At 36.2% G+C, this 16,545-nt stretch overlaps 1 protein-coding gene across 3 annotated transcripts in view; it reads left to right on the top strand.

Annotated features, from left to right (window-relative positions):
• The window catches only part of Kcnip4 (potassium voltage-gated channel interacting protein 4), a 1,047,644-nt gene that overhangs the window by 442,255 nt on the left and 588,844 nt on the right, over nt 1-16,545 (top strand). The gene's annotated exons all lie outside the window — the stretch shown is intronic.

The raw sequence follows: 16,545 nt of genomic DNA, 5'->3' as shown, positions 1-16,545 counted from the left end.
TTGTGCTCTGGACTGGCCACTTACTATGGAGAATGAGGTAAAGATTTCAGAAGATATCCAAACTTACCCTCCTCTACTTACAGAATGATTATTAGAATGCTTTAGGTCGAAATGAACTACAAAACCAACATTCATTTCATGGCAAATCCTCATTCATCACTCTGATACAATCAAAAGGTAGTCTGAGAACTCTATAGAATATATCCATTATCCATAAGTTATAAAGAAAGAGGAAACTTTTATAATGAGAAAATATCCCCAGAGGCCTTCTCATATTGATTAGAAGTTTTTCCAATTTATTCCTACAGATTCTGTTGTTTCTTTAGTAATCACAGTCATGAGACAGTATTTTATTTCTTCTGTCTCAAGCTATGATTTTTATCTATGTGTTGTGACAATCTTGCTTAGGCAAACTTACACAGAAATCCTGATACTTATTAAATAGAACATCTATGTAAGGTTTAAATGGACTCATAAAGAGAGAAACTGTTAGATAGATATGTGGGCTCAATGTAAAGAAAGTATGGGTAGAAAAGATGGCTCAGCAATTAAGACTACATACTGTGCTTACAACAGACCCTAGTCTGGTTCCTACCTCCTAGGACTCACACATACCACAAAACCTTCTTTAAATCCAGTTCTGGGAAATACAATGCCATCTTCTAGCCTCTGTAGATTCCTCTTGTGTGTTGCACAGCACACGCACACACACACACACACACACACACACACACACGAGAAATAAATCCACAAATATTAAACAAAGGATATAGAAAAAATGAGATAATTATTTGGCTATTCAACAGTTTTGTCACTTGCTCTATACCACTGTCCTCATTAGAGCCACCAGAGACATATCTGTGAAACTTTTGTCATAAATAAAAAAAAATGCTGTTTTATGGAGGGTACATTAAAACAATGAAGGAGATACTTAGATAGTAAAATAAAGAATTAAATTTTATGCAGCTTGTGTTTGATTTAGAAAGAATTTAGATATACCATGGTGTTGGTGCATCAACATGGCCCCTAGCTACAACAGGAACATGGACTCAACCATGGCCATTGGCAGCAGCACAGACCAAGGAAATCAAAATGTTTTCAGATTACTGCACAGGCTCCTTGCCATGAGTCTGATTTGGGAGTGTAATGTGAAATTCCTAAATAATCAATAAAAATACTATGTTTGAAAAAATATTAATTTTCGACTACATTACAAAGACACTTGGAAAAGCAGAAAGGAGGAGAACGATGCTGACAAAAGTGGAGAGCAGAACAATTTTGACAGGATGGCGCTGACTGTATTAGTGTCCTAGCTGCTATAACAAATTCCTAGGATCTTTTCAACTGCAGAATCTGAAAGGCCATCATCCAAAGCTATCTAGATAGACGTGTATCACTCTGGATGTTCTGGACAAAATTTCTCTCCATTTATTGCCCCTGAGTCTAGAAAAAAGCTATCCAAATACAAATAATGGGTAACCAGACACAAGGGTGACAGAGCTAGGCATTTCAACTGTAAGAGAGGGGAAAGGAAGGTGGGAAGAAGTCAAAGGCAACTTAGAATCTTAGAGTAGAATTTCCATTAGAGTACAAGTTCTGTGTGTCTCAGGCTATGTGTCCTCTACGTCCCCACTTTTGTATTTGAGTTCAAGAATCTCCAGCATTTCAGCTCTGCTTCTGACTTCTAGGTTAGAGGCTGCAGTAAGTTTAAGCTTGTATCTTTTGCCTGAAGGGCAGCCTATGTTTGCTGCTGAGTCATCGTATCAGCCTGGCTTTGGCCAGGAGGGATATTTGAGCTTTTTCTTTGTGCCCTGCCTATGATCCTTTCAGTCTAGGCAGGCGATGTTCCTGATGCTTTAATATTCTCACAACCTTTAGAGTGCTCCTGACTTTGTCATGGGGATGTAAACACCTGGATGAGTCTTTCCCACAGATCTTTTCTGTTTAATCCCTTGTCTATCCCTGACTTACTTACATAGGTGAGCATACCTTTGAGTCACAGATATGACCCCAAAGCACCAGCCAATGTTTGTCCAGTCTTTCTCTTGACCTTCTATCCAGGACAATATCCCCCAATACCAAAATCTCATAAATAGAGCATTTTCTGAACCCTAGGTAATTTAGAGGACATTTTTGTACTTTGAATACAGTAGTTGTATTATTTTTCATTTTACTGTAAGTAGAAAGATGAAGCCATATTCAATAGTTTGATCAGAAATACCCTGAGGGATATAATAAAGCTTCAGTTTACAGATTCCACTTTAAAGGTGGGACGCACACAGTAAGTCTTCTATATTGAGGCGTAGGGTAAAGGAAGAATCCACAAATTATCTGGCACTATATATTAAAAAGGAAGAAGAAATTCAACAACAGATGTCCTAGGACACGTAGAGTATATGGCTTGCATATAAAAACTGAAGTGTTTCTTCCAGTCATTTGCCTTGCAGAAAAAAATTTAAATATAAGGATTCTAATGAGTGGATGATAAAGGGAGACTAAGAAAAGCTTTGAGCAATTCCAGCCCTTGGGATATAAAGGCAGATAATTAGGAGTAAAGGCCATCAGTAGTTGATTAAGTTATTGTCCAGCCCAAGACCTGGCCACTGCAAAAGCAAAACGAACCAACTTAACAAAAGTATTGGAAACAAAAACAGAAGAAAGTCCGTGAGACAGTAAGAATGACTTAAATTTGATATAGAAGATACAGCAGCACTGAAACTATGATAAAAACATAGATAAAAAATAGAGTGGGGGGAAAGTGGGCATGTGAAATTGTCTTGGCCGTTTTTTGATAACGACTGGACTTGTCATAATAGTAAACAGTATTTGAGGACTTAGGTAAATAGTATAACTCTTTTGTTGTGGGATATGGAGTCGTCTTCTGGTATCATTCACGCTGCTATGATGTCTCAGAAACAGGCTCTTGGTTTTGATCTATCTTCCCTTGTTTTGGAATGTCATTTAATTGAGCTACATGAATAGCATAAGCTCAAGACAGACAACTCATTTCATTTGACTGAGCCTGATTTTCATGATGTAGAATTAACACTGATTTTTTTTTCAGGTTGAATAAAGATGAATTATCACATTAAGTTAATTATTGGCAGAGAAAACAAAGAGAGTGTGGTATTGTTTAAACAGCAGATGTGTGGATGCCAAGTAATGATGTTGGCTGAAGATGAACAGTTTCATCAGGCAGAGGCCCAATCCCCATCCAAAAGATGTCAACATTGCATCTTTTCTAATACACCGGAAAATTACTAGGCAGATTTGAAATAACAAAGCAATCACTGCATGCTTTGTTTAAGATTCCTTTGGAGAATAGGACGAATAAAATGATGACAGTGATTTGAGCAGTCAGGATTATATAGCTGTTCACTTACCAAAGCACTCCTCTAATTACTTGACAATTGATGGCGTCTGATATTTCCTGAAATGGTTTTTGTGTTGCCTATATTGATCTTCATTTCCACCAGGTTACCAGAGGCAAGGCTGTTCTTGGTAGAGAGAATGTGGAACACCTATAGTAACAAACACACACTGACACATATATACACAAACACACATACACAATTTACTGTCTTCACATATTACCTGTATATGGATTTGTGTTGTTTGTGATATGAATAGTATAGTAATTAGACAATTGGATATTAATGAGTTTGGAAGTTTTAATTTGCCCCACTTTTAGACGCTTTGGCAAGGGTTCTAAAATTAGTGCTTTCATTTTTTTTTCTTTCTGTAATTGGCACAGAGAATGAATAAGTTCCCTGAATTCTCAGACTTGAGCCTTTGAGAAGCCCGAGCTGGCTTGTGATTTTTAAGGTCAGGAAGGAGAGAGAATTACTCAGAAATGCCCACTCATAGCCTGAAGTAAATTACTGGAAAAGAAGCTCTGCCCTTAGACATAGCAGGTGGTTGCTTTCTCTGTAACAGAAAATCAATTACTTTTTTCTTAAACAAATAACAATACTTCAGTTTTATTTACCAACCACAATAAAGCTGTGGTTCAATGTCACGTGTGAGCATTTTCCAATCATAATCCCTATATGGCTTCCTTAATTCCAAACTTGGGCAACAAGATAGGTGATACTGCTCCTGATCATGGTCTCCCATACCCCAAAATATAATTGCATTTTCAATGAATCAGCTGACTCCTCCTTATATCTCACTGGCCAAGAATGTACCACATGTGCACCTTCTTCATCTGCCAGGAAGTGGTGAGAAGCTGTGTCAATTCCATAGTCTCCAGTGAGGAGAGACAAGAACAGAGCTCATGAATGGGTAGTAATTGGTCATCTATACCCACAATAATCAGCCATCTATACAGCAGAGTCTACCTTCACTTCATTCTCTGCGTGTCATTCATTTAGTCATCGTTACCTTATGATTCCGTTAGAAGGTAGGGGAGAATTTATCCAAGAAGGACCTGTGTTGAATATTTCAGCAAAGCCTTGAAGTGGGCATAAACATCTCCATAAGAATAAGGGGGAAAGAAGGTGGAGACATGACCAGGTGCAGAATTCATTCTCACTAGTTTTTTTTTTTTTATTTTGCTTTTATTTGCAATTTTTGATCATTTTTAGCATTTGCTTAAAGAACCTGGCTATATCCCTATACTTCTCCTAAATCCATGGTATATTTTTAATGGTAGTATTCCAAACATTTTTTCAAACATATATGCAAAAATCACATTATTTTAAAATAGCTATAATTAATAAATCCTGCTGTGTAAATAAACTTCAATTTGAATTCATTTTATTTATCTGCTCACATCAGCTTGAACATCAGACTTCTGGTATATCACTGAACTTTAATATTTTCTCATTTTTACATATCATCATATAATTTCTTCCTGAGAATTCCCTTTTCCATTTTTATGGGTATGATAATTATGAACAGGCCAGATTTCTCACATTGATCACAAACTAGCAATTCCAGAAAAAGAATCTCAAATAAAAAGATAAAATATATTGAGTGCTATTTTGCCACAGGGAAAAAATTATAGTAATACTCATTTATTTTCTTAAATGTTTTGTAGAAACGCCAAAATTCAGTGTTTTCATTTAAATTTTAAAGTGGTCATTTATTTTATTAAGACATACCACTTAAGCTGGTTTAGGATCCTTAGAAATTAGCATTAGAGAATAAATACTAGTTTCACTAGTACCATGGTGGCTTAGCACATCTTTTGCTTGAGTCTCATTTGACCTTCAAGGTTAACGCTGTTTATTTAAAGCATGATGTCTGGAATAGATGGACAAAATATGTGTGTAAGTTTGAGAAGTTTGGTTGTTTTGTCAGCATATACTTTGAAACTGACAATATGCACGTATCGCTCCCAAAGCAGATCATCTCATCATTATCAGAAAACTTATGAAATGCATTACTGAAGAAATAAGAGTTAACATATACAGCAAGATAGATATAGATATATGTATGTACACAACAAGATGTATGTAAGATATGTCCTATTTTGTTCAATGAACAACCATCCAACCAACTTCTCCCTATTACATCAGCGTTTTCTAAAGTAACCTACACAAAAGCTTAAATTCCATTGACTTCTTATTGATGAGTCATTGCATCTTCGATTTGAAGAAAGAATGGAAAGGTGGGAAGCTTGTCAGCCCCATTTATGACAAAGAAATGAACTTTTCTTGGCTGTCTGGCTTAGCTGTGTATTTAGGTAAGCCACTAGAAGACATTCATGATGACATATTTATATTTTTTAGTTCATTCTTTAATTTTTTATTGAATTTGTTCCTTGGCAATTTCATATGTACATGCATTTGTACACACACACACACACACACACACACACACACACACACTTTGTCTTCAGGCGCCCTCTCCCCCTATCTCCTCTGTTCCTCCTAAATTCTATCAATCCCAATTCTTCCCTGTCAGTTTGTTTCTCAGATCAAAAGTTTTACATTTTGTTTTGTATCTATTTAGCATAAACAGGGTCACCTGTGTGAACACTGAACTAGAACTGATTTTAGAGCCTTGTGGGGTTACCAGTGGGTGCTCTACTGAAGCAACACCTGTCCCCCCAAATCTATTACAAAAACATTGCTGCAGTAGAATTCAGAGCTCTTTGTGCCTCATATCTGGTAATGCATGTCTTTTGCCAGATCCATTTCTGCGCAGGCACAGGGCTGAGAAATAGCTGCTAAAGCTGTCATGAGATCGGGATGGCAGTGGCTGTCTCATGAGTAGAAAATGGCATTTTGCAGCCCTTCTTCCTAAATTGTCTCTGCAACATTCCCCATTCTTCAATATTCTCTGAGCCGTAGGAAATACAATCAACATCTTGTCACTCACCTGTCAATTATTATGGGCACCTTGAGCAGTTATAAATCTCTGAATTTACCACCATTCACAAGGAAAAAGGTTTATCTAATTAAGTCTATAGATAAAAACATTTAGAATGCTACTTTATTAAAAAAAATTACCTTTGATCAAGTTTATAGGACCAGCATGGATTTCTTCCTGTGTACTGCACCTCGAATCCATTCGAAGGACTGTGGGTTACCCCCACCCCAATAGTATCACTATTATACAAGTAGTTATGCATTTCTTCTCTTATAGTTTGTAGGGCACATCTGGGTGAGACTGTTAATGCCTTTTCTTCTCCAGACACTTAAACAGCACATTCAGGGACTATGAAAACTGTCTGGCATGGAGACAGATTCCAGCATAGTTCCACTTTGATTTCACTATCAAATGCAACCGAGCTATGTGTTGTCTTCCCCTATAAGTCTGATCTAGTTCGGGTAGGTAATCAAATGCAACTTAAGGAACCTGTTTTGTTTTTAGGGCTTCTGTAACTATTCTCACCAACTACTCAAAGCTGAAGTTTCACCTAGAACTGAGTTGTTTTGTTGATAACTTGTAGCTTCTAGAATGCCGAGTATTTTCCTTCAGACACATTTGAAAATGAATTTATGCACACATACAAAATTTGTTTGTAATATATAAAATTTTATATTCTTTTGAGATAGTTATTCACTTTTATTATGCTTTTCATTAATACATGAGTATCTACAGAATTTACACTTCTCCCACTTCCTGTCCGGTGTTCCCCAATTTTGAAAAAGTGAATAAAGGAATTTAGCTAAGTGCCCTTGGCATGAATCATCTTGAGTTCTGGTAGTATATTTATAATGATGTTTGTGACGTCCTAAAGGCTAACAAAACTGCCGAAGTGGTTAGGAGGAGTGAGAAATGGGGAAGAAGGGTTTTACAGTGAACTCAAACCTCTAGAGTTCCTGCTTTAGATGTTCCTAGAGATATCCTATGTCTTTTATGTTGTTGTTGATGCTATTGTTGGTTTGCTATATAACTTGGCACTTATAGAAGGCTTGTTTGAAAACAATCCCGTCTTCTTTATTTTTTGCTGTTATTAAAAATATCCCTGTGACGGAATACTAATATTTTGATAAAAAGAAAATAAAGGCGAGGCCTGAGAAACCATGCAGTGAACAAGGCCCAGCAAAGTGCACTTTTATCTTCTGCTTTACTTTGAAAGAATAGAAGACAGTATCTGAAAGAGAAAATTCAATCCATAAAATATTGACGGAGTGTTTCCAGTGCCCAAACCTTTATATGTTCAGATCATGAAACAATAAATAACCAGCGGGGCCAAGTTATGTGGGGGTGTACGTGGGCAGAGCTACGGTGGTAACAGCATTTCACTTTCAGAAAATTTGCTTTGTTTTCCCAACTCCACGCAAAGAAAAGATCAAGAGCCAAAGCCAATTTTACTTTCCAAACAGCGCAAACAGTGACACAGTTTCTCACGAAATGTCTAACCCATGCCAGGCCCTGTATTAGGCCCTGGGGATCTGAAGGTAAACACAATCCTTCCACAGCCTTACTTGTAAGTCAGCTGAAATTTATCGAGGAATTGTTGAAGATTAGGTAAATTCTGAATGCTTTTATGAGAATATTTTTAAAATCTATTTAGCAGTCCTTTGTGGTATATGATATATTTATTTCCATCTTGAAAGTAAGAAATAAGGAGGTTAGGAAAGGTAGCTCAGTGGTTTAGAATAATTATTGCTCTTACAGAGGACTGGGATTGATTTCTGGCAACAATATAATTTTCTACATCCATTCATAATTCCATTGCCAGTGGTTTTTGACACATTCTCTGACCTCTGTGGGTACAAGGTCCTCAGGTGGTGCACAAACATGACTACGGGTGAAGAAATTATACAACTAAAAATAAATAAGACTTGACAATTTTCTTTTGAAGCAAGCAGCTCATCACAATGTGGTTATATGTTATGAGAGAGAAAGTGGTCTCAGATCTCTGTTCTCAGAATTGCAGAACCTGTAGCTTTGGACAGTCTTATCTCACTGCCTTTTCAGAGTTGAGGAGAAAAGATGAAAAGAACATGTCTAGTGGAAGTACACGGAGAGTGGTTTTGTGAATGGACTTGAGGGGCATTCTCTGTCAATGTTAGTTATCTGCCCATCAGATAACATCACAAGTGGAAACAGAAAACGTTAAGATGTAACTAGAAGTAAAATGCAAAACTCCGTGGCTTCCTCAGGTGTCCAGAACATAACATCTCAAGGGTGGGTAGGCTCTAATAAAAAAGTCCAGTCTATTCAGTATTAGTAGGTAGGAAAGGTAAGCCCAAGTATTTTTTAAAAAACACCCCCAGAAAAGAAAACCAAATGTAGAACATGTGAGAGTTTAGCCACTGGGCACCAGAAGTAAAGAGATAAACTTAGTTCGAACAAAAGAGTGAACATTGTAAGTGAAGAAAAGCATCATTCAAATGGCTTCACTTACATTTCTGAAACAAGCCACACCAGTATCTTCCCCATGAATAGTGAGAAGGATGTGTGCCCTGTCCAGTCCTCCTTGCACCTGTATTGTGTCCTGCCACTCTGTCAAAAATTTGTTCTATTCAAAGCCTATTTGCAGAAACCACCTTTGTAAATAAAAGCAGAGGAGAACAATCTAAAGGTCTTTGGCGAAACTGAAATATAACCAGAGTTCAGAACAGCATCCTGCAGAAGTTGGCCTCAATAACCAGGGGTTTGACAACATTCTGAGGTTAGAATTGGTTTTAATTCAGTCAGAAAAAGAGAGAGAGAGGGAACAAAACACCTTGTTAAGATTTATAATTTGGGTATACCTCATTGCTTTTCAGACAATGTGCCCTTTATTAAGAACATGAAAATAGACATTTCAGAAATTCGTCACCTGGTGTCACTCCTCAATTAACTTCTATTCATTCAGGCAGCAAGAATGTGTGTTCCGTTCATTAAAAATAAGAGGCATCCTTTTCTATTCCCTTTGCAGTTATTGATATTGTTAATCATTTTAATTAGTGGCTTCCCATGATTCCAATCAAGCCCAATTATACTCAAATCAGGTAAACAATGAAAGGGTGAAAATAGTGGCTCCAAACATGGCTTAATCTCTCTGGAACAAAATGGAAGTAGCTGCATTTAAATGACTTCTTTTCACCTCTATACAAAGGCATTCCTAGTGCCGGCGTTGAAATAGTATTTGGCTGTTTGTACAATGCACAGTCCAGATGGATGCCTGTCAGAGGGTCCTTGGCCCCTGTACCTAGTCTCACATACCCACTCGGATTTCATCTTTATGCTCTCTTTCCCATTTCCCCCATCAGCTCCCAAAATTCTTCAGATCTTACTTGCCCTGTCCCTTCTTGCTTTCCTCATTTTTTTTTTACACTTTATTATTTTTTTTCTTTGAAATATCTGTCTCCATTGGGAAGGAACAGTTCTCTTCTTAGAATCATGAAAGTCCTCTGCATGTATTTTCAATAATAATTTCTCTAGCCTGGGTGTGGTGCAAAATTATGAACCATTTTGTGTGACAATGTACTGGGGGTCAGACACAACCTTGTCCATGCTAGCAAGGACTCTACCACTGAGCTACATCCCCATCCTTCTCATATTTTAGCTCTAGACAGGGTTTCATTCTATTTCTGTCTAGTAATTTTAGTCAGTCCTATCTCAGCCTCTTGAGACAGGAAGACATACACTTCTAAGATTTGTCTACATTTTTCATTTAATTTCCTTGACAAATTCATAAGGCAGTTACTTTAATGATACAGGCTTTAAAGATAAAGTTAATGTCTATGTTGCTAAGTTCATTAGTAACATGGTGACATAGTTACCCAGAAAAGTAACACATAGGATTTAAACTCAGAAGTATAAGGTCCCAGAGTCCCAGCATTTAACCCTTGTGTGATGTTTCTCCTTTGCTTAAGAAGAGGATTAGGCTCATCTCCCAGGTAGGAAGATGTCCAAACATTTAAGCATCATTATTAATCTTTCTCTGATGAATAATATTTCTCTGGAAATGAGAATTATATTGCCTTAATAAGCCCATCGTCATTTCGTTAACATACTTGCCAGATTGTGTAGTTCATCCTGTCTTTCAAGTTAGCCAACCAATTTAATCAGTATTCCTAGGTCTACACGGTGAGCAATTTCATTCCCCAGACACCTCTCAAATGTACCTTGAACATCTATCTCAGTCTTTAGAAACTTCACACTCTCTGCTAAAAATTTGACATGGATGATCACAAAAGACAGCACCTGCGTTTGAATCATGATGTTACCCTAGGTGCCTGCCATAGAAGGAGGAAGGTTAATTTTGATTTCCGTGCTGAGAACCTGGCTTTCAGGCCATGAGGAAGAACAAATGAAATGAAATAAAGATAAATAGCAATTTAAAAATCTTTCTTGCAGGAATTTTGTAAAAAGTAACTCAAAAATTAAAATAAGCAAGCCTGACTTGTCATTCTTTAATAAACAGTAGTGCTAATTGTTATTATGCATTTATATTGTATCTCACATAATGAGTTTGTGATCACAGGTAGACAGTTTTAATTACAAACGGATTCAGGAGAATGCCATTGATGATAGAAAATATCTACCCAGAGTTACTCAGATAAGAATGGAGACTAGAAATGGCTGAATATTAACTTGGGTGCTAGTGACAGAAGAGAAGACTTGGTCCAGACTGACAAGAGCAAAACTAAGATAAGGCTTGTCAGCCTTCAGAGGTGTGTGTGTATATGTGTATGTGTGTGCATGTGTGTAATAATTGTGTGAGTGTGCGTGTGTTTGACGGGAGAGAGAAGGAGAGAGAGAGAGAGAGAAGCTAATGCCAGAATATCGCTGACAATTTTCTGTACTTGTAGTGCCTTGAGGACTTTCATGATTTCTTCTTTTCTGCCACTTTCTGTGACTCTGTATGTCTTGGTTCCTGTCTGTCTTTCTGCCCCCACCTCTCTCTGTGTGTCATAAATATATATATACATACATACATATACTTTAAGTATGAGTACTTCTATGGGAATTTATGTATGTATGAGAGCCAGAAATAACTATTTATCATCTTTTTATTACTCTCTACATTATTATTATTATTATTATTATTATTATTATTATTATTATCGTACATGATTGCTCATGGAACCTGATGCTTACCTTTGGCTAGGCTGCCTAGGCATTTAGCTACTATGATCCTTCTGTCTTTACTTTCCAGCCTTGGTTTTACAAGCATGAACACCTGGCTTTTTGTTCAGGTCTTAGAGTCTGAATTTCATGTTCACTGGGAATCTCTTTACCCAATGCTATGTCTTCCAAGTCTTTAGAATCTTTAGCTTTATATTCCTGGTCTCTGATCTACAATGGGCACAATTATGTATCACTTTCTGCAACTGGCCTAACAGCTAAGCATGGGTAAATGTTGGTGATGTGGTTTGGCTCTGTTACATACAGTTTATTCCAGTTTATTCTATGGCAGACATTAAATCCCAAGAAGAGCTTGATAATATTTGCACATTTAAACTTCAGTTTGTAGCATATCTTCTAAAACACTATTTTTAAAGTTAAACTAAAACACAATAGGAATTATTCTCCCCTCATCTTCAGGTATTCTGTGCACATACTTTTGATATTTGAGGACCAAAACCTTGTAATAAGCAATATAGCCTACTGCACAATGCAGAAGTTAGGTGGCAGACCACTTAGAGATTTCTGAGTTTATAGATTTTTGCCCCACAGATTCTTCTCTTTCCTTTACCGTTTTTCCTGATCTGGAATTAACACTTAAAGAATGAATTCAGTTACTAAATCTTCTAATTATATTTAAGATTAATTTGAGATTTTCAATTTTTCATTTGATTGTTCTTATAATATTATTATCCCTCATGAGCTAGTTTGAGTGTTATAGATAACAAATAAATCAAAGCCATAGGTAGTATCCATTTTATATTTAAAAATAAATATATACATCATAAATAATGTTTAAGTGATGTTAATATCTATTAAGGGTTATCAAAACTGCTACATTTGAATCACCCATGGAACTGATCTGTGGTGGCCATATTTACGTGGGGCTTTCCAATGGCCGTCAGCATCAATGCACAATGTTAATAGTACGCTGTCACGCTCCCCTGAGGATGAGAATATAATACCCTTAAATTATGCAACTTTTCTTTTGCTCCTATGATGTTGTTGATAACCTCTGAGGAATCATTTGCCTCTGTAAGAGAAGGTTTTTGGATTTTTTTTTTGTGCAAATCATTAAAAACTGAAGCCAACAAGAAGCCCTGTCTTATTTTGAAGGTTGTATAACTTGTAGTGTTGTGTTGTCGGTGGTTTTTACTACCATAAAATTATACTGAAATTCAGAAATACTTATTTTCCTTAATTTTTTTTTTATTTTTAATCTTTCTCTTTGGCATTGTCTAAATATTATCTATGCTAATAAATTTGAAATAGGGTGTATGAAAGAAAAAGCCCTACTCTTTATAATGAATAACTTTTTATTTTGGGTGGAAGATATGGAAATAAATTTACTAGATAAAATATCTACCAAACAGTGAAGGGCAGAAGGAAGCACATTGATTCTGTTGATAGTTCCTAAGGTTTCATATGTGTAGATGCTTTCTGAAGATTATCATCAGTACAAACACATTCAGATTTCACAGCTTTCACATTGAATGTCTAGAAAATGGAGATTCTTTACTTACTCTTCACTGGGTTAGATATTGATATTCAGTAGATGTGCTTTTTCTCTCCTTTTTATGACCTTTTGCCCCATCTTCTCAGCTGGTCCCTGAGCCTTAGATGTAGAGACTATATTAAAGATTCAACATCTGGGATTGTGTAGATCCTTGATCTGATGTTTTGTACATTTTGACCCATTGTGGATTTCTGTAGTGGTTTCCTTCTTCTCCAAAATAACACCTCTGTGGATGAGTATCTCCTGTATAAAACAGGGAAGCTGCACCTGAGAAATCCCAACAATAGGTTTCTGAAAAAAGAGCATCCTAATGATGCCCACTACCCAGCATGTTAATGGGTTGGGGGCTCTCCCAAGGCCCCACATATAACAGGATAGCAACAATTAGCCGTTAGTCAGAGAGAGAGCTAAAGAATCCATCTCTTCCAGGGAAGACTTTCCTGATAGATTTTCTAAGAACAAGACGTCAGGCTTAAACAAATACACAGTGAAGTAACAATGAATGGTCTCAGCAGATTGTATTTACATCTCTGTATGTACATGTAAGAATAATAATTAAAGAACAGACCAACAATAATGTATAACAGTAATACTCAAAGAAGACGCCAGTCATCAGAGGTGTGTAAGCTTGATTTGGAGTGGGAAAAGAAATGACAGAAATGATTTATAATACTCATTACGATCTTCTAAAAAAGTAAAAGGAAAAGCACTTAAAAGGATGTGTGTTCACTTTATACTGGATCGAAAGTTAATGATTGAAAAGATCTAAACGAGGCTGTTCTGGAGATTAGGGAGCTTGTAAAGCAGCTCAGAACATTTGTTTGGAAGTAGGGATTATCAAATTAATGGATACATGAGCTATAAAACATTCTTACTCACAAACTAAGCATTGAAGCAGATAAACAACGATGATGAATGTATAATCATTATAGAATGGCATATTAAATCAAAATCAGCTACTATTGAAGATTTTTTAATCCAAAAGGGCCAAATCCAAAACCCTGACAACACCATAGGCCATAAGAGTTGAAGTAATAACAGTTTCTTTCTTTTCCTACCTGTGGGGACGAACGATGAAGCCATTTCAGCAGTGTTTACTAGTTATTTACAAAATTGAAAACTTTCTCATTATCCAATCCCACTTTCAAACTCCATGCTATTTACTCAAAGTAGTGCCAAATGTATGTGCATACAGAGACCTACAGGTAGATGTTTTTTTTAACAGCTTTTCCCATAATTGCTCAAACTTGGAGGCAATCACAATGTCTTTCAGGACAGAATGGATAAATTGTAGTACATCCAGACAATAGGCTATTATTCAGCACTAAAATAAATGAGCTACCATGCCAGGAAAATAATTGGAAGAAACTTTAAAGTGTTAGTGAAAGAAGTAGGTATGAAATAAAAAAGCAGAGGTTGTGTGATTTTAACTGTATATTTTCTGTTAAAAATTTAGAGGGAAGAACAAGATATGTAATTATCAGAAGGGAAGAAAAGGCAGCGGCAAATATGTGCAGCATAAATGATTTTTAGTGCAGATAACTGTATGTGATACCATGGTACTGAATATATGTCATTTCATATACTCAGAGCCCACTGATGGTCCACCACCAAGAGTGAGTGCTAATGTAATTAAAACATAGCCTTTGGGTTATGATGATGGATGGCAGTGACCTGCACATTATGTGTTGAAATTCTTGACATGCCATTTAAAAGGAGGAGTTACTACTTGGCCTCACTGTTTAAAAGGGATAAATCTATAATTCCTCTATAACTCCTTGTCTCTGTTGGCTCAGACAGCTAGTACATATGACTGTGGCCTTTCTTTACTTCTTGGGAGACAGGATGTAGTGAAAGGGACATACAGCAAGCATTTAAAGGAACATAAAGGAAGGGCTACAAAACTGTATGGACTTTAAGTAGCAGACTATGATGACCCATTTCCTCTAACTAGGTGCCCTCTCCTGTATCTTACCACGTTCTCTTGATACCGTCTTATTAATGAAACCATTGATTGATTCAGACCCCTCTTTCCTTAATCATGTGTGTGGGAGTTCTGCCACAAAACACTCAGAATTGAGCCTCACTAGCTTTGTAGGCATTTCTTAGTTCAATCAAGTTTATAATTAAAATCAACCATTATAATAATGTGCTCACATGATGTCAGACATTCTCACAAATTCTCCAATCTGGTGCAGGGTATTTGTGAGGAAGGTTGTGTGAGGAACCTTGAAGAGTCTATGGGGACTCTATTTGCCATTTCATTGCATTGCACCAAACAATTTGTATTCAAATCAGATCATTTTTAAAAGAATACAACAGCGATATAGGACTTATGTTAGTCTCTTCTACTTATTTTTGAGCCTTATATAACCTTAAAATTAACCAATAAAATATGCATATTATTAGTTTCCTTTATTTACATCTAAGAATATTACCATACCTCTTAGCAATTGAACTACCATACCTAATATGTGGGTGTGATTACTCTGATTCTTTGTATAAGGTTGTTGTTGTAGTAAATTGTCTTTAACAGCAGGGTCTATTCTATTCCCCTTAACACCAAGTAAAATTATGCACTTCAGCCAAGGTAAAAATAACTACTGTGAAGTCTTCCATCCTTTGTGTTTGTTTTTATGCTTGTCCTGGCTGTTCTTTCAACATTCTATCTTGTTTCTGTTCTGTTTGGAAAAGTCTTACACATGTAATATCAAAATGTGACATTTAACTCACTCCTTCTAGGGTGTTTGCTTCTTTTAACTCCTCAGAAAAGATGATGAAACATTCCCCAACACTCTCAGGAAGATTCTTAGAACAACAATTTAGAGGACTTAGTGAGCAGGAAATGGTTTTAATTAACCATGTGTAAAAAGGATGGATTGAGCAAACTAAATCTTAAATACGCTCATCTGAAGGTTAAGTCTCCACTGGAGACCAAGCCAGCCCATTCATGTCTACAGTGTTTATTTGATGGCCTGTCTCCATCTTGTAGTTTGTTTTTGTCAGAACACAAATTGCATTGATGTCTTAAGTAATAATAATAATAGTAATGATAATGATAGTTAACAATAATTTATTCTCATTATTAAGGAAATCCATTATTTAAAAATGCTAGGATATTCAAGCAAATAAAGCCTAGAACCATGGAACCAAGTATTTCCAGGATTTTAAAGCCATGCTATACTTTCTTCTCTTTTTATATATGCTAAGTATTTGCTTATTTTATCCAAGAGTAAATGTACAGATGTTTAAAATAATTTTATTTGAAGTATAACTTATATCTATAATATTTATGAATATATGTTAAGTATGTGATTCAATTATTTCAAAGCACCTTTACAGAATATTTATGACAGTGCACTTTTAGAACATTTTCATCATATCCAGAAGACCCCTTGGTTACATCTATAATCACTCTCTTCCTTCTCTTCACTGTTGATACCTGTTAATTGATGTTAACTCTCTCTGCTTTTGTCTTTCTGGGGAGCTCATACAAAATGAATAATACA

This window comes from Microtus ochrogaster, unplaced genomic scaffold (genome assembly GCF_000317375.1).
Source record: "Microtus ochrogaster isolate Prairie Vole_2 unplaced genomic scaffold, MicOch1.0 UNK5, whole genome shotgun sequence".
Classification (NCBI taxonomy): domain Eukaryota; kingdom Metazoa; phylum Chordata; class Mammalia; order Rodentia; family Cricetidae; genus Microtus; species Microtus ochrogaster.
Note: the sequence above shows the minus strand (reverse complement) of the source record. Positions and strands in the feature narration are given on the sequence as shown.